The sequence below is a fragment of the Callorhinus ursinus genome, unplaced genomic scaffold (assembly GCF_003265705.2).
Source record: "Callorhinus ursinus isolate GAN/ISIS: 27379988/994484 unplaced genomic scaffold, GSC_fseal_2.0 scaffold5, whole genome shotgun sequence".
NCBI lineage: Eukaryota > Metazoa > Chordata > Mammalia > Carnivora > Otariidae > Callorhinus > Callorhinus ursinus.
Window position 1 is genome coordinate 75,033,773 of NW_027397067.1, and position 20,480 is coordinate 75,054,252.

The window sequence follows — 20,480 nt, forward strand, 5'->3', positions numbered from 1 at the left end:
CATTTTTGTCATACTTTATTGAATTAGGGGGAGGTATTTTTTCCTGTAGCACACCTGGAACCCATCACAGTATTTCCCACTTGATGCAGTTCCCAGTAGGCTCAGAGCTTACCCACCCCGCCACCCACCTCACTCCAATCCTACCTTGCTATCTTCCACTTACAGTTCAGAGTTTTGGTTAGTTATCACTCCTCTTGAGTTCTCCTGTCATTGAATCTGCATGTTTAAGGCTTATTTTATTTTATTTTTTTAAAGATATTATTTACTTATTGGATAGAGAGAGAGAGAGAGCACGCGCACATGCCGGGGGTAGGGGCAGAGGGAGAGGAAGAAGCAGACTCCCTGCTGAGCAGGGAGCCCAACTCAGGACTCAGTCCCAGGACCCTGGGATCATAATGGGAGCCAAAGGCAGATGCTTAACCGACTGAGCCACCCAGGCTCCCCAAGGCTTATTTTAAAGCTGCAACTCATCAGGGGATCTGATGGATTTCTAACTGTGCAACCATATAAATTGGTTTATTTACATTAATTTATCCTGCATTTCTGACTGTTCTCCTGCATCCCTCCATCCTCATTCTATTATCCAATGAGACTGGTTTTTATTACATGCTAATAAATCATGGCAATCTCAATAGTTCATGGTGAATAAGATATCTCTGTTCATCTGTGTAACTTTCCAAAATGTCATCTTCAAGATAAAAAAAGAAAGTTGAGCTGGAGGATACGTATTGAGCCAAGAGGCCTGAGTTTCCACCCTTGTGGGCAAGACTCTGCTGAGAAAGGTGATGGCGGCATCCTGTCCCCACTCAGCTACGGGAGCTGCACAGCAGGCCAGACCCTTCCGGAGCGAACGAACAAGGGGACGAGACTAAGGCTTTCTGATCCGGGAAAAGAAAGAGGCAAGGCTAGGCACACTACCAATAAACTCACACTTGTAACACCATGGTCACACACAAGGGAAGCATGGTCCAAAAAATGCTTATGGTGATAATGGAAAACTATTATAAATAATTCCATAGGAATATATGGGTAAATATACACTTCACAGTCAGAAGAGATGCTCATTACAGATTAAGTATGCATCCTCACGGTGAGAGGAGGCACTTGAGGCCTTCTGGTCTACCACTTACGCGCATCCACTATCCACTAATTCCTTCCATCACACGACTGCCAGCCTCTGTGTGACCACCGTCACTGCCGAAGAATTGACTACAGCTGGGCGTCTTACTCCTTTTGTAGACTGGTTCTCATTACAGTCAAAGCCAGACAGTTCCCCGTAACTCCTTCCCTTCCACCGTTTCTGTTTCCTTTCCAACACCTTGCTGCTCAGAGTGTGGTCCACCACCCAACACCGATGAAGTACTGCTTGCCAGAAATGCAGGGTCTCAGGCCACTCCCCAAGCCATTACACTTTGGCATCCGTATTTTAACAAGCTTCCTAGCTGATCTGTATGCATATTAAATCGTTTGAGAAGCATTAATCTGTAACTACCAAATACAAGTCTAATAGAGTTTTTAAAAATTGCCCCGCCAGTACTTTACAAGGACATCGTGTCTCTACTCAAAAAAGTCAGGATCAACAAAAGAAAAAAGAGTAAATCTACATGTCTAACCCATAATTTCTGGATGTTACACTGTAGTCCAAAAACTAGACCAACAAGCCCTGGCAGGCAAAAATCTATTCTGATTTCCTTTTAAAGCTGCCATTTATGTGTAGGTAAGCTAAATTTGTCCAGTAAAATTATCTTTAATGTAAAAATAAGTTTAAAAATGAGCATACTCACTTAAAATAAATTGGCTGAATATTGCTCAATTTTTAGCCAGCTGTGCCCAGCTCATCCACATGGTAGAAATCAGATTAAGTATTTTTTTCTGAAGGTTCTTGATTAAGTAGGAAAAGTACAAGATGGTCTATTCCAAACCCTGACCTGACAACACAGACAAGTTGTAGCAAATTTGCTGGCAGACTGAGTCTAACAGACAGACCAAGGAGAAAACAAAACCAGTTTGAAATATTCCACAAAATCAGAGATAGAAGAATCTTCAGAGACTACCTAGTTCAACGTCTAGCCACAGATGAAAACACTGGAAATTAAAGAGATGAAGGGAAACACCTCAAGTCAGAGATAAAAAGTATCCATGGCCATATCCCAAACCTGGAAAATGAGATACATTTTTAAAAATACAAACATTTCCCTTTCAACAAAATATAAAATAAATTTGCCAATCATCTCCCTTCCTTTGTGTGTTATGTAAGAGTTTATTGAGGTATAATTTATATATAAAACAACTCACCCACTGGATGTATGCAAATCTATAAATTCTAGTAAATGTTTATAGTTTTGCAACCATCAATACAATCCAGTTTTAAGATATATTCTAGATGGCGGGAAGAGACGGCACAGGAGTAGGGACCCTATTCCAACCGGTCCCCGGAACTGAGCTACATATCTATCAGACGACTCTGAACACCCAAGAATTCAGCCTGAGATGTAAGAAGACAGATCTGGATCTCTGCAAACAGAATATCACAGGTGCTTGGCTCCGAGGTAGGAAGTGGGGAGCCGTGATCCCATGGGCAGATATTGGAGGATAAATGGCAGCCGGAGGGAGCCTGGCCGTGCGGATCCTACACCGCCAGTGAAAGAGCGCCTCCTGCGCTGGGGATGGGGCACAGACTCACAGACCAGTAGCAGCTGGGAAGGGACTTTAGGGCACCCCCCTCCCCAGTGGAAACCTGGAGCAGCGCAGCTGCAAATGCGAACTGGGGATGGCTGGCGGTTTTGCAAGCACAAAGGGCAGAGACATGCTCAGACCTGGAGGCAGGACTGGGAGTTCTGCGGAGGGGCGCACAACACAGGCTGCTGCAGTTTATAGCAGCACAGACAGAAACGGAGATAGTGTGGCCTGGAGAGCTCACTGAAGGACAGACTGCACTCTCTCTGCTCTGAGGCAGAAGGTGGGAAACGGTCTCTTCTGCTCTGACTCTCGGAAGAGACACGGAAAGCCACCAGAGAACAAAAGCCCCATAAAACCGGTTTTCACTGAGCCCATCCCCTGCCACAGGGGGCAGGGCAACTCTGCCCAAACAGGGTTGCCTGAGTAACAGCGCGGCAGGTCCCTCCCCCAGAAGACAGGCTGTGAGAATAAGAGGCCAGCAACTATAAGGTCCCTAGAAAACAGGTGCATCTTGCTTGGGTTCTGGTCAATAATTTGGACTATATACATTCCCTCAACCACCCCTCAACAGACTGACTAGGAGGAGGAACCTCCAAAATAGAAAAGACTCAGAGATCATGACTTATGCCACAGATTTACAAATGGATGCGGATATAACCAAGATGTCGGAGATGAATTTCAGGCTAGCAATTGTGAAGACAATGGCTAGAGTGGAGAAATCAATTAATGGCAACATAGAGTCTCTAAGGGCAGAAATGAAAGCTGAATTGGCGGAACTTAAAAATGTTATCAGTGAGATCCAGTCTAATCTAGATAATCTAACAGCTAGGGTAAGCGAGGCAGAAGAACGAATAAGCGACCTGGGAGACAATATAATAGATAAAAAGGGAAAGGAGGGGGGCCAGGAAAAAACAACTCAGGATCCATGAAAATAGAATCAGAGAAATAAGTGACACCATGAAACATTCCAATGTCAGAATTATTGGAATCCTGGAGGAGGTGGAGAGAGAGAGGACCAGAAGATATATTTGAGCAAATCGTAGCTGAGAAATTCCCTACTCTGGGGAATGAAACAAACATTCGTGTCCTAGAGGAAGAGAGGACCCTTCCCAAGATCAATGAAAACAGGCCAACACCCCGGCATGTAATAGTAAAACTTGCAAATCTTAGAACCAAGGAAACCATCTTAAGGGCAGTTAGGGGGAAGAGATTCCTTTATGTACAGAGGGAGGAACATCAGAATCACGTCAGACCTATCCACAGAGACCTGGCAAGCCAGAAAGTCCTGGCAAAGACATATTCGGGGTATTAAATGAGAAGAACATGCAGCCAAGAATACTTTATCTGGCAAGGCTGTCATTTAGAATGGATGGAGAGATGCTGAGCTTCCAAGACTGGCAGAAACTGAAAGACTATGTGACCACTAAGCCAGCCCTGAAAGAAATATTAAGGGGGGTTCTATAAAAGGAGAAAGACCCCAAGAGTGATATAAAACAGAAATTTACAGAGACAATCTATAAAAACAAGGTCTTCACAGGCAACATGATGACAATAAAATCATATCTTTCAATAATCACTCTCAACATGAATGGCCTAAATGCTCCCATAAAATGGCACAGGGTGGCAGATTGGATAAAAAGACAGGACCTATCCACATGCTGCCTACAAGAGACTCATTTTGAACCTAAAGATACATCCAGACTGAACATGAAGGGGTGGAGATCCATCTTCCGTGCCAATGGACCTCAAAAGAAAGCTGGGGTAACAATTCTTACATCAGACAAATTAGCTTTTAAACTAAAGTCTGTAGTTAGAGACACAGGAGGACAGTATATCATTCTTAAAGGTTCTATGCAACAAGAAGATCTAACAATTGTAAATATCTACGCCCCCAACATGGGAGCAGCCATCCACATAAGCCAACTGTTAACCAAAATAAAGAGTCATATTGATAACAATACATTAATTGTAGGAGACCTCAATACTCCACACTCAGCAATAGACAGTTCATCTAAGCAGAAAATCAACAAAGAAACAAGAGCTTTGAATGACACACTGGACCAGATGGACCTCATAAATATATACAGAACATTCCACCCTAAAACAACAGAATACTCATTCTTCTTGAGCACACATAGAAATTTCTCCAGAATAGACCACATACTGGGTCACAAATCAGGTCTCAACTGATACCAAAAGACTGAGATTATTCCCTGCATATTCTCAGACCACAATGCTTTAAAACTGGAACTCAATCACAAGAAAATTTTGGCAGAATTTCAAACACTTGGAAGCTAAAGACCACTCTGCTCAAGAAGGTTTGGGTCAATCAGGAAATCAAAGAAGAACTTAAACAATTCAAGGAAACCAATGAGAATGAAGACACGTCACTCCAAAACCTATGCGATACTGCAAAGGCCATCCTGAGAGGGAAATACATAGCAATCCAAGCCTCACTCAAAAAAAAAAAAAAAAAATCCAAATTCACCAACTAACTCTACACCTTAAAGAACTAGAGAAAAAGCAACAAATGATGCCTAAGCCACACATTAGAAGAGAAATAATTAAGATTAGAGCAGAGATCAATGAATTAGAAACCAGAAACACAGTAGATCAGATCAACGAAACTAGAAGCTGGTTCTCTGAAAGAATTAATAAGATCGATAAACCGCTGGCCAGACTTATCCAAAAGAAAAGAGAAAGGACCCAAATTAATAAAAGTATGAAGGAAAGGGGAGAGATCAGGACTAACACCAAGGAAATAGAAACGATTATTAGAAATTATTATCAACAACTATTTGCCAATAAATTAAGCAACCTGGAAGAAATGGATGCCTTCCTGGAAACCTATAAACTGCTGAGACTGAAACAGGAAGAAACTGACAACCTGAACAGGCCAATGACCACTAACGAGATTGAAGCAGTGATCAAAAACCTCCCAAAAAACAAGAATCCAGGGCCCGATGGATTCCCTGGGGAATTCTACCAACCGTTCAAAGAAGAGATAATACCTATTCTCCTGAAGCTGTTTCAAAAAATAGAAACAATAGGAAAGTTTCCAGACTCATTCTATGAGGCCAGGATTTCCTTGATCCCCAAACCAGGCAAAGACCCCATCAAAAAGGAGAACTTCAGACCAATATCCCAATGACTATAAATGGGATTTGAATATGGATTCCAAAATCCTCAACAAAATCCTAGCTAATAGGATCCAACAATACATTAAAAGGATCATCCTCCACGACCAAGTGGGGTTTATCCCCGGGATGCAAGGGTGGTTCAACATTCGCAAATCAATCAATGTGATAGAACACATTAATAAGAGGAGGGAGAAGAACCGTATGGTCCTCTCAATGGATGCAGAAAAAGCATCTGACAAAATACAGCATCCTTTCCTGACTAAAACTCTTCAGAGTATAGGGATAGAGGGAACATTCCTCAAGTTCATAAAATCCATCTATGCAAAACCCACAGCGAATATCATCCTCAATGGGGAAAAGCTGAGAGCCTTTCCCTTAAGATCAGGAACTCGTCAAGGATGTCCACTCCCACCATGTTGTTCAACATAGTACTAGAAGTCCTAACAACAGCAATCAGACAACAAAAATAAATAAAAGGTATTCAAATTGGCAAAGAAGTCAAACTCTCTTTGCAGATGACATGATTCTTTGTGGAAAACCCAGAAGACTCCACCCCCAAATTACTAGAACTCATACAGCAATTCAGTAATGTGGCAGGATACAAAATCAATGCACAGAAATCAGTTGCTTTCTTATCCCTAAAAATGCAACTGTAGAAAGAGAAATTAGAGAAATGATTCCACTTACAATAGCACCAAAAACCATAAGATACCTCGGAATAAACCTAACCAAAGAGGTAAAGGATCTATACTCTAGGAAGTACAGAACACTCATGAAAGAAATTGAAGGAGACACAAAAAGATGGAAAAATATTCCATGCTCATGGATCGGAAGAATAAACATTGTTAAAATGTCTATGCTACCCAGAGCAATCTATATCTTCAATGCCATCCTGATCAAAATTCCAGTGACATTTTTCAAAGTGCTGGAACAAACAATCCTAAAATTTGTATAGAATCAGAAAAGACCCCGAATCACCAAGGAAATGTTGAAAAAGAAAAACAAAGCTGGAGGCATCACATTGCCTGATTTCAAGCTATATTACAAAGCTGTGATCCCCAAGACAGCACGGTACTGGCACAAAAACAGACATATAGACCAATGGAACGGAATAGAGAGCCCAGATATGGACCCTCAACTCTATGGTCAGATAATCTTCGACAAAGCAGGAAAAAACATGCAATGGAAGAAAGACAGTCTCTTCAATAAATGGTGCTAGGAAAATTGGACAGCTATACACAGAAGAATGAAACTCGACCATTCTCTAACACCATACACGAAGATAAACTCAAAATGGATGAAAGACCTCAATGTGTGACAGAAATCCATCAAAATCCTAGAGGAGAACATAGGCAGTAACCTCTTTGACATCAGCCACAGCAACTTCTTTCAAGATACACCTCCAAAAGCTAGTGAAACAAAAGCAAAAATGAACTTTTGGGACTTCATCAAGTTAAAAAGCTTCTGCACAGCAAAGGAAACAGTCAACAAAACAGAGAGGCAACCCACAGAATGGGAGAAGATATTTACAAATGACACTACAGATACAGGGCTGCTATCCAAGATCTATAAAGAACTTCTCAAACTCAACACCCAAAAAAAAAATAATCAAGTCAAAAAATGGGCAGAAGACATGAATAGACACCTCTGAAGAAGACATACAAATGGCTAACAGACACATGAAAAAATGTTCACCATCATTAGCCATCAGGGAAATTCAAATCAAAACCACATTGAGATACCACCTTACACCAGTCAGAATGGCAAAAATGGACAGGGAAAGAAACAACAAATGTTGAAGAGGTCGTGGAGAAAGGGGAACCCTCTTACACTGTTGGTGGGAATGCGAGTTGGTACAGCCACTTTGGAAAACAGTGTGGAGTTTCCTCAAAAAGTTAAAAAGAGAGCTACCCTATGACCCAGCAATTGCACTCCTGGGTATTTACCCCAAAGACACAGATGTAGTGAAAAGAAGGGCCACATGCACCCCAATGTTCATAGCAGCAATGTCCGCAATAGCCCAACTGTGGAAAGAGCTGAAACGCCCTTCAACAGATGAATGGGTAAAGAAGATGTGGCCCATATATACAATGGAATACTACTCAGCCATCAGAAAGGATGAACACCCAACTTTTACATCCACATGGATGGGACTGGAGGAGATGACGCTAAGTGAAATAAGTCAAGCAGAGAAAGTCAATGATCATATGGTTTCACTTATTTGTGGAACATAAGGAATAGCAGGGAGGACATTAGGAGAAGGAAGGGAACAATGAAGGGGGGGAATCGGAGGGAGAGAGGAACCATGAGAGACGATGGACTCTGAGAAACAAACTGAGGGTTTCAGAGGGGAGGGGGTGGGGGGATGGGTTAGCCCGGTGATGGGTATTAAGGAGGGCACGTACTGCCTGGAGCACTGGGTGTTATACGAAAACAATGAATCATGGATCAACACATCGAAAACTAATGATGTATTGTATGGTGACTAACATAACATAATAAAATAAAATAAAAAAAAAAGACATTTTCTAAATTTCCAAAATTCCCTTATGCCCTTCGCAGTTAATATTCTTCACTGCCCATTAGAAGCAGCCACTAATCTGCTTTTTTGTCTATAATTTGGCCATTTCTGGCCATTTCATATCAAGTAAATATACAATAGGTGGTCTTTTTGTGTCTGCCTTCTTTCGCTTAGAATAATGTTTTTGAGGTTCATCCTTGTTGAAGCTTGTATCAATAATTTATTCTTAAAAGATAATTTACTTTTTTTCATTGGTGAATAATGCTCAGTTGTATGTGGCATACCATTTTTGTTTCTCCATGCAACAGTTAATGAAATTTGGGGTTGTTTGCAGTTTGGGTTATTATGACTAATGCTGCCATGAGCATTCATAGAAGTCTTCTGCAGACACGTATCTTTAGTCCTCTTCTGTAGATCCCTGGGAGTACAATTTCTGGGTTATATGATAAGTTCAGGTTTAAATTGTTAAGCAACTGGCACACCCATTTTTGCAAATTGCCCATACCATTTTACATTCCCACTGTCAATGTATTAAGGTTTCAGTGTATCTGGGTTCTTACCAAAACTTAGTATTATTTGTCTTTGGACAGAAAATCCTGAAATGTGAAAAATGAAGTTTGAGGTAAACCATCAGGAAGCCTGACCTAGAGGAATGTAAACAATTCGGGATGTTGGAGAATTAAGTAAAAGAAAGGAAAACTAGGTTAGCAATATTCTCTGGGAACATTGATGATGTATCACAATCACATCCATATACAAGAAATCAAAACCATGCAAAAGCAGCAAGTAAACAATAAGGAAAAGCTGTTAATGTTTTAAAATATTTGCTATAGAAAAGAAAGGTCAGTAAAAAATATCAGAAGATATCCCTGAAGAAACTTTTCAAAACCTAGTCCCTAAAAGACAAAGAGATGGAACATATGGGAAGAAAACACAGACAATGTAGATTATCAGTACATGAGCTCTTACGTAACTTCCAAGAATTCCTAAAGGAGGGGACTCAATCACAGAGGAGTGCGGCAGTATAAAGGGAATAATGAAAGAGAACTTTGTAGAACTGCAGAGAGATACAGTGTTTTACATTGAAAGTACTTCTAAGATTCTAGTAAGACTGAAAAAAAAATCCATCTACATAGATCATGAGAATTTTCACAACATCGAGTATACAAAGGTCCTAAAAGGTTGGACAAAAGAAATAAGGGGGGGGGGAATCCAAAGCCAGGAAGCCATATGGATCACAAAGCCATACTGCTTCTTATCAGAAGTATGTACATCTACAAATTAATGAAGAAATTATTTTAAATTTAGAAATCTATTTCCAGCTAAAAACATTTTCAGACACTCGGAGTTTACATCATATGCTCCTTTTCTTAGAAAGCTACTTAAGAACATACTCCAAACCAATGATAAAGTAAACCAAAAGAGAAAGATGGGAGATCTAAAATTTAATGGGTCCAGTACAGTTGACCGCTCCCGGAATACCTCTGTGCAGCAAGACAGAAGCAGGTTAGAGCAAGAGAATGAAGGTTCCAAGAGGCAGGTTCCCAGAGAGAAAGGGGAATTTTAACTACAGAGAATGGCAGACTTCTCCCTACCCCTCAGTTTTCCTATTTGATATAATTCCAACATCCCCCCCCCCGCCACTGATGAGATGAGAAATAGAGGTTTTGCTGTTACAGTGGATGAACTACATGAGTGGGAGAAAGCAGTGGAAGCTGGCATCATATATGTGATCTATAAAAGCAATAGTAATTATAGTAATAACAACTACCAGTTTTGAGCACTTGCCATGTACGAATCACTGCCTAAGCACTTAATGCACACTAACTCACTTACTTTTCCAAACAACCCTATAATGTAGGTTCTAGTTTTCCCCCTTTTATCTACTCTCAGACAGGGTATAGAGAAAAGGATATTGTTGTGCATGGTTCTGGAAGGCAAACTGACATATTTTTTTTTTAATCTTCAAAATACATACATTACCTTTGACCCAATCTTTCTACTTACAGGACTATCAGATGTACGGTAGAATGTATGTACAGAGGCCTTTAAAAGTAAAAACAAACGAACAAAAAAACAACGTGTGCCTGGGTGGCTCAGTTGGTTAAGAGTCTGACTCTTGATTTAAGCTCAGGTTGTGATCTCGGGGTCCTGGGATCAAGCCCCACGCTCCATGCTCAGCACAGAGTCTGCTTGAGATTCTCTCTCTCCCTCTACCCCTCCCCCGATTCTCTCTCCCCCTCTCTCTAAAATAAATAAATACATCTTTTTAGAAAGTTAAAAAAAACAACTTGGAAACAACCTGAAGTTCCAACAATTTCATTTGTTTAAATAAATCCTGTTAAATAAATTGCGGACTATTAATCTAATGAGTTGTTCTGAAGCTATTCAAATGGTGTTGTTAAGAATTGTTTGTTGCCATAAAGACTGTTAATAATACATTAAGTAGAACAATTCAAGTTACCTAAAAGGACAAATAATGTGATACTATTTGGGGTGACACTTAACAGCATGGAATTATGAGTCATTTTGTTTCCTTTTTGTGACTGCACTATATTTCCCATTTTTTTTTAAAGCCAAGCACTTTTTACTTTTGTACTAATTAAAATAGTTATTCATTTAATAAGTACTTATCAGGAGTCTCATTTATTCCAGTTCATTTGTGAAGGTCTAGGAGTGATTCCATGAATAAATACCATGTCTCCCCCAAGATCTTCCTTAAGTCTCGAGAAACTTTGCAGGAAGCAGTCTGGGGGTGAAAGCCTTACATTGCAGAAGCAGAAGATGGGGGGGGTGTCTTGGTGTCCTAATTATTTCACGTGCAATGTGTTAACTCTGAATTGGCTACAAGTACAGCATGAATCCATAGTCCAATGTGGTTGCTTCAAAAATCCTAATACCCTCTGAAGCTACATGTCTAGTTTGGCATCCAACTCAAGGGCTGTGATGGTTTGGCTATTTTGAGCTGTGGCCACACTCAAGCTAGAGGACCCTGTTTAGTTCTAGGGAACGCAATTTCAGAAGGACACTGGCAAACTGGGGTTCTTGCATACGAGGCTGAGCACAGACCTGGCACGACTCAGCACGACTGAGACAAGCCGGAAGAGTTAGCCAGCGGAAAGCCCTCCCTTCCATGAGGAAGACCCACCCATTCCTTCCATCATCTCTAGTCAAGCAGACAGAGAATGAAGGAGAAGGAAGCCTGTCTCACATCCAACGCCTCCATCCCTTCTAGAGAGATCCATCGTTTTCTAAAAAGAGCACAGTGATTTCTAACATTAATGTGCTTGTATATTTCACATAGCTCAATTCAATGAATAAATTTACTACTCACCTATTGTTACCCAGGAAATCTACTAGGAGATAGGCACTGGATATAGAATTCAATTCTCACAATAATCCTGTGATTTGGGAATTACTATACTCATTTTGCAGGTTTAAACTGAGACACAAAGAGATTAGCAGTGGTGCAAACAGCTTTCAGACTCAGATCCGAGACTCTCGATATCTGTGATCGCTGCACTATGCCACACCTCTCCCATGATGCACTGTAAAGAAGGGAGTGATAAGGAGAAGCCAGCCCCTGGCCTGAAGAACCTGCACTCTGAATGCCACCATAGGACTGCTTTGCTGGAGGCAGGGTGCTAGCTTCGAGCAGACTCTCCATGGGCTGGTTTCTCACAGGTGGCTCTTGTACGCTGAGACCCATGTTTCAGCCTTGCAGACTCATTATGCCCTTTTCCACTATCTCCTGGAGGACAAGGACAATGGATTCTACACCAATATCCCTGCCAACAAATATACCTAAAATATCCTCTCTCCAGTTGTGCTCTCTCATATACCCTTGCTTATTTCCTTTAGAGTACTTTCATAAAATGAAATGATCTTATTTGTTTACTTACCTATTAACTGTCTCGCCCTAAAAATGGAAGTCCCATGAGATCAAACACCCTCTTTTTTTTCTTTTTTTGCTCAGCTGCTTTATTCCAAAGGTATAGAGAAGGCCTACTATAAAGCACTCAATGCCATTAAATTGAATGAACACCTGAACAAATGAATAGTACAGGAGGGACCTCAGGGAAGTAGGTCTGTCGACACCTGTTGGCTTTCTCATCCAGAGGCAACTGTTTTGTTTTCACAAAGGACTTCCTGTCCCCAGGTATACTGTCCCTAAATGCCATCCCATTTGCTTTCTTTGTAATTGTTAGAGTAACAGTCATGTGAAAATTGGCCCGTCCTTAGAAGTTGGTCCAACCTCACCTTCCCACATTGTCTTATAATTAATTGTCTAGGAATCTTCCTTCCACGGTAGCAGGAGCTATGTTTTATTCAACTTTTTTTATCCCCAGAACTTATCACAGTGGCAGGCACAAAACAGGTTCCCAGTATATATTTTTTGAGTAGACAAAAGAATGAATAGCACAAAGCTTACTTGCCTACATAAGTGAATACCTTATTGTGCAGAGCTTTTGATATATTTGATATTGGTTAAGGACTTGGGCTTTGCAGTCACAGACCCTGGGCTGACTCTCCACCCTGCTCCCTGACAAATGATAACTAAGATAACTAATTAACCGTGTCAGTTGATGTCCAACTGGAAAGAGAACCCCTCTTGCTATTACAAGCAAAGAGGGACTTAATGCAGGGAAATGTCTACAAGGGTGTTGGATGGGCTGAAGGAGCAAAAGTAAAGAGAGGATTGTTACCCCCAAATCACAAGCTTCTAACACTCCAGGCCTGGAAACCAGAACCCCAACCTGTCCCCCAGCCACTGTCACTGCTGTTTCTGAGTTGTGCTGCTGCCCGGAGCAGGTACCCAGAAGCCCCCGCTCACCCTGGAGCGTGCCAAACATCACCGGTTTGGCTAGAGCCTGCAGTCACCTGCCTTAAATTCCCTGCCCCTGCAACCATCTCTATATGAGGCACTGCAGAAGGGGATAAAAATGGCTCCGCCTTCCTCCTGCCTTCCAGTGGCCGTCAGTGCCTCCCTTTGGTTAAAATAACATATGCTTGCTGGCAATAGGGTCTGAGAAATGCACTTTTCAGTTCCCAGCCTAGCACGCTATACACGTTAGAGGATGCTCAGAAATCTGGGGAAGGGAGAGTCAGTGACAATCCAGCATATCTTGGACACGTATTTCTCACCAAGCTCTTGTTTCCTAATGAATAAAATCAAGATCTGGCTTATCTTTCCCAGATGCTGGTTAACCTCAGACAGCTTCATAACTCACAAGAAAACTACTGAAGAATAGAGATTTCATGTTTCTACCCCCAAAGATACTGATTTAATGGGTTTTGAGTCGGGCTTATTTTCATGAAGTTTCCCAGGTGAGTCTCCTAGGCAACTAGTCTTGGGAAGTCTTGTCTGTCTTACAGGATTATGATGGGCACCATGTAAACATCTACCATAGTGCGTGGTGCACTAAAAAGGTGAACAACTGATCAGGATTGTTACTTTGCATTTTTTTAAAGATTTTATTTATTTATTTGAGAGAAAGAGAAAGCATAAGCAGGGGGAGCAGCAAGCAGAGGGAGAAGCAGGCTCTCCACTGAGCAGGGAGCCCAATGCAGGACTCCATCCCAGGACTCTGGGATCATGATCTGAGCCCAAGGCAGACACACTCAACTGACTGAGCCACCCAGGTGGCGCTATTGTTGTAATTGTTAACTTCAACTGAGATGATGCACCTGGAAATGCCCCGTACGTGTATTTTTACTTTGGCTCATTACAAAAAGTGGGATACATTTTAAATGACCCATAGACACATTGAACATGCAGAGTGTGAGATTCTATGAAAAATACCAAATCCAATAATGAGGATTTGGTGAAATGGCCCCCTAAGCTGATGGCTGGAAAGCCTCTCTTCCTAGAAGGGCTTCTCACACTGAGGAAGAGTATCTGCTCTGAGCCTTGCCGGATCATGTTGGCAGCAGAGGCAATTATGGCCAATCCGGTCTATGCACACTTTTGGTCTGACCCCCTCATTATTCTTCTGCATTTATAGGCCTGATCATGCAAAAGGCCTGTCTGTCCGGGTTTCTTTATAAAATATTATAAGATATCTTTTCTTTTTTACTTTCTCTGCTGACTAGTATTTCTGCTAAGGAAGAATGTTTTTTGTTTTGTTTTGTTTTGTTTTAAGATTTTATTTGTTTATTTAGAGAGAGAGAGAGAGCAGGGGGTGAGAGCAGCGGGGAGAGGCAGATGGAGAAGGAGGCAGAGAATTTCAAGCAGACTCCACACTAAGCAGAGCCCAATGCAGGGCTGGATCTCACGACTCTGAGATCATGACCTGAGCTGAAACCAAGAGTCAGACGCTCAACCGACTGAGCCACCCAGGCGCCCCAAGAATGTTTTCAAGACTCCAGGCTGTCAAGTTGGGGTGGTGGGTGTAGGCTGGTGCAATTTTGAGACAGAGATTCTAGCTCATGTGTTTAAAAAAAAAATCTTCAGAGTTTCTCTGACATGAATGATATAAAAATACACCCTGTGACAAAAGTGCTTCATTAAAGGCATTAAGGAATAACAAGGTGGCAAGAACATCATTTTGTACAAGATATCATACAATATATTTAAAAGGAAGTCATGCAATGAAATGCTGGGTTGGCCTTGGGCAACGGTAGAGAAAACTCCTCCATGGCAAGCGTCTGATCTTATACCTCATTATCTTTGTGAAGCCTTTCGCCCCGATGTTCAAGGCCTGGAGGCTGCTCATGTCTCAAATGGGTGAAGACATGGCGAAGGCACCCAGACATGGCGAAGGCACCCACACCACAATCGCGTGAGTCGGGGGGGGGGGGCCTGAGTCCTCGTTCTCCTGCTCACGAACTGGGAGAGGTGACTCATTTCCCTGCATCATGGTTTTCCAATCTCCCAGATGAGGTTAAGTGACCAAATATATGAAGTGCCTGGCACCTCAGAGAAGTTTCCTAACTCTCAGTTCTCTCTGTTTGCCCTTTATCTCAACTCCCCCAGCAGACCAAGGACTTTGAACAAATTATTTATCCTTTCTGTTGCCATTCCCTTGTCTGTTTTACAACAGGGATAATCCATGCCCTAGTTTTACCATCAGGTCGTTGGGAAAGTCAAAGGATGTGTGGGACCACCTTGAAGAGCTGGCCATGGACACGGAGGGCAGTGGTGCCATCTGCTTTGTGAACCATTTTTTCATGGCCCTTGTGGGAAACAGGGCTCAGAGCCGCTCTTCCCCACTAGTGTGTGTTAGCATGTTCACTTTAGAACAGGAGCTAAGGGAAGGTTGACCTAGAGGAATAATTCACCAGCAGTAGAGAACTCAGCGGAGTATCGGTTTCTAGACTGAGGCATTCCCCAAGGTCTTCAAATTAGACCAGTGTGGCTGACACCATCCAGTTAAGGCAGCTCCTGACCCTATCCAGTTAAGGCAGCTCCTGACACACATATTTTTCTTTAACTGACTGCCAAAGATTTAGCATTTGAAATTTCAAGCAAAATTCAATGAGGCCTTATGTTTGATTTATTCTCAAGTAAAAAATCTGAGAATGTGGTTTCTTTGATAACCCAGAAACAGGGATTGAGTAAGCACATAAAAAACACAGATGTATGCATTTCTCTTAAGATCCCCTTATAATAAAATTGTCCCCAAACTATGTTTTATATAGCACCTGTTCTGTATTATAGAATTCTTTTTCTCAAAAACAGATTTTGTGGTGAAATTAATTTGGGAAATGCTGAATTAAAACACAGTCAAATTTCTGCAGTATTTCTTAGAGATGTTGAGTGTCTGATGTGCTCTGTAAATCCGTAAGAACAGCTGGGGATACAGCAGTCCCACATTTATTTGGTTCCTGGAGTTTTTCCTCACAGTGTGTCACTAGGAAACTGTGTCCCTAAGAAACTTGCCACTCAAAGTGTGATGTTTGAACAGAATTAGCTTTACTTGACCTTATTAGAAATGACATGCCCCAAGCCCCATTCCAGTCTTCCTGAAAAAGATTTCAACAGAAGGTGATTTGAGCACATACTAAAGTTCGAGAAGCATTGCCTCACTCTTGCAAACATCCGTCATTACAAAGTACATGGCAGGGCTTTTCTGAGAATTCCTTCCAAGTGTACAGACCGGATAACAAGCCTACTGAATGCTAGAGATAGAAACCACCTTGGAAATCATCCACTACAAAGGTTTTCAAACCACCTCTGAGCAGCATCAATGGAAAGTTACGTGGAACCCAGTATCAGGAAAAAATGAACAGATCTGCTCTGGCTGACGTCAGGGGTGGCTCCTTCTCTCCTGCTACCTCTTGTCTTTTGTCGATTGAGTGATTATTTTATTCTGTCCTGGACATATTAGTGTTATATTTGGAGACTCCAGACCCTGTTATGTTCTTCTGAAATGTGGTTTTATTTGATTATTCATTTGTTTGCTCTGTTCAATCAGGCTCTTAATTTGATTAGACTAAAATTGCCAGTTCCAGCTCCTGGGTGGTAACTCAAATTTTAGCTCACCTTTTCTTTTAAGCTAGAATTTGTTCCACACTTGTGCAGTTCTTGAGTCACCCAAGAGATTGGGCAGAGTTTAGACTTAGAATTTCACGGTCCCCTCCCTGACTCCCTCCTTGCAAGTACCCTCCCTCCCAATTCATGTGGTCATCTCCATCTCTGACCTCTGGTTCGACAGGCCAGAAAGATGATACATTTCATCTGTTTGTTTTTCAGGGTTTTTTAATGTTTTGGTGGGGTGTCTTGTTTTGTTGTGCTTTGCTTTTGTAGGCTTCCAACATGGCGCTGACTCTCGCCTGTCCTCAGACTGAAAGCAGAAAAACGGGTCACCTGCTCCACGACAACCCCTGTACCCTCTGCAGTCAGCCAGCTCCCGTTCCCCCTCCAGGAGCTCTAGGCTGGGTTTTCTTCCCCCCACAGAGAACAGAGGTTATCTGTGAGGAAATCGTGCCTGGTAGGAGCTATTTACCTATACGGCAAGCAGAAACCCCTCCCTCCTTTATTTTCTACCTCCATAAATGCCTAAAGCAAATTCTAATCTTCTGCCCTAGTTGAATAATGAATCAACAATGTACTGAGCCATCATTTTACGCGCGGTGTAATGCTGGGGTGGGGAAGGGATGGCGAGAGGACAGAAGCACAAAATCTGATGAAACCTTTTGTGATTCAGTCTGTTCTTCTAAGAGTCATGCTGGCTTAATATTTCATGTTGGAGTGCTAATAGCTGGGGTGGCAAGAGTTCTTCCGTGGGAGATAAGCAACTGGGACTCTATTCCCAGTTCTCCTGTTAACTAGCTGTGTGGCCATCATCTTCCTTCTCCGGGAATCCGTTTTCTCATCTGAAATTAGAGCCAGTTGTACTAGACAATCTCTGATTTCCCGCTAGGTCTAATGTTCTCTCATTTTGCTAAAGCATCGTAGCTCATTCTTGGACCCCAGATGCCTGTAGAGTATAATTAGGATTTTTTTATGTTCTTGATTTTTCACGTTCAGGGTTATTAAACACAACATCATACTGTGAAGACATTAAGGGGGGTTCTTTTCCTCCTCAGAGCTTAATATAGAGCATATTGGTTCTTCTTCTAATTGGGGAGATCACCCTGGAAGACCTCTACATTTCCACAGAGTGGGATCAGAGGAAGCATGGCAAAGCCCGGCACTGCATAGACATATGGGAACAGATTCAGGTTTTCAACCTAACGTCATTTATGAGGCAACCCCAACTCAGGAATTAAATACAACTTAATTTAGCTCCTCACGGAGGGTGGGTTTTGAAGTCACAAATATCAGGGTCTATGTCCTATTTCACCACTTACTAACTGTGTGCCTTCGGCAACTTCGTTCAATTCTCTGGGCACCAGTGTTCTCAGGTGTAAAACCGGAATAACAATCCTCCTCTGCAAAGCAGCTATGAAGACACAATCAGTAACATGCAGAAAAGCTAGCGTGATGCCTGGTGTGCGGCATCTGATCAATGCATATTGACACTGGGCATACAACGTGAGGTTCTGTGCAAGGACACAAATAATGCAACCTAAGAGGGATGCCTGGGTGACTTAGTCAGTAAAACGTCCGCTTTCAGCTCAGGTCCTGATCTGGGGTTGAGCCCCGCATCGGGCTCCTTGCTCAGTGGGGAGCCTGCTTCTCCCTCTCCACCTGCCCCTCCTCCCACTCATACTTTCTCTCTCTCACAAATAAATAAAAATAATTAAAAATAAAATGAAAGAAAGAAAAAGAAAGAAAGAAAGAAAGAAAGAAAGAAAGAAAGAAAGAAAGAAAGAAAGAAAGAGAGAAAGAAAGGAAGGAAGGAAGGAAGGAAGGAAGGAAGGAAGGAAGGAAGGAAGAAAAAGAGAAAGAAAGAAAAAGAAAGAAAGAAGCAACCTAAGAGAGGCCTGGTTCACAGAATGTTTGTGGTCATACTTCAGGGAATAGACCCTCCAGCTATTCACCAGCTCTCAGATCATGGCAGTCCCAGGTGACAGCTTGAGAAAGCCCAGACCAGAACGACCCATTTAAGCTGATCCCAGAATTCTTATTCTCAGAAATGTTAGGAGATCATAAATGTTTGTTGTTTTAAGCTGCTAAATTTTGGAGTAATTTGTTACATGGGAATATATAATTAATACAGAGGCCAACTACCAGTTGGTGGAAAGTTGACTACATTGACCCCCTTCCATCCTGGAATGGCCAGTTTTGTCCTCACAGGGACAGATACCCATTCTGGCTAAGGGTTTGCTTTTCCGGACCAAAGAGCCTTGTCCAGTACCATAATTTCCTGAAGATCATGGAATTCTTGACCCACAGGTATAGAATCCATGCGATGCAGTGCTCTACCACAGGACCTACTTGACTGCAGAAAGATGCAGGAGTGAGCCCCATGACTGTGGAATCGACTGCTCATATCACATACTTTTTCATCCCAAAGTAGCCAACCACTGATTGCTGGAATGCCCTCCTGAAAGCAGAGCTAACGGGCCAACTTGGAAACAACACTGGGCAAGGACTGGCTGCCATCCTTCCAGATGTAGTGTATGCATTAAACCAGAGACTTCTGTCTGGTACTGTGTCCCAGTGGGAAGAATATAGAGATTCAGGTGCAAGGGATGAAAGTAAGCATAGCCCCAATTTCCACTGCACACAGTGACCCAAAGGGAGCATCTTGCTACCTGTCACTGAAACTCTTAAGGTCTACAGTGTTTAAAGTCCTGGTGAGCAAAGGTGGTGCTCTCTTGCCAGAAAACATCACGAGTGGAATGGTCAGCTTGACCTGTTCCATTGGAAATCCGAATGAAATTTTATTTTTATTTTTATTGAGTTTATAGACTGGTTTTGGGAGAGGTGCCATATTTACAATATTGGCTCTTTCCATCCAGGAAAATTATGTCTCTCCATTGGCCTGAGTCTCCTTTTGTGTCCATCAACCAAGTTTTACCGTTTTTTTCATGGAGGACTTTTGCATTTCTTACATTCATTCTTAAGCTTTTGCTAGTTTTGTCATTATGGTGAGAAAGATTCTTTCTCCTGATAGGTAATTGGTCATTTATGACGTTGCACTTTGATGGTCTGTGGACTTGTCTCCAAAAGACTGAATTCCTCGAGGGCCCAGACCAGGTCTGTGTTGTTCAGCAGCATATCACAACTGCTAAGCACACCACCTGACAGATAATTAGAGCTTAAAATATGTTTGCTTGAGGGATGCCTGGCCCGGTCGGTTAAGCATCTGACTTTGGCTCAGGTCATAATTTCGGGGTTCTGAGATTGAGCCCTACATTGGGCTCCCTGCTCGGAGGGGAATCAGCTTGTCTCTCTCCCTTCCTCTCCTTCTGCCCCTCTCCCTACTCATGCTCTCTCTTAAATAAATAAATGAAATCTTTTTTAAAAAGGTGTTTTCTTGATTAGTCATTCAATAAAATAATCACTGAAGTATGTGCCACCAAAAACTGTTTTTCCACCATTAAAAGGTAAAAGTAGTGCCCATTTTTTCACCAGATTTTTTCCAGCCTTTAAACTAATCCTTTGCTATAGGGTGTACTAGCCGAATGAAGTCCGAACCATATGCTCTAGAAGCATTTACCTTTGTAAATAGTGGAAAGAGTCCGAGCCTTCTTCTTGGCTACTGTGACAAGGTGGAGGTTCTGAGTAATGTTTTAATGTTTGCCCA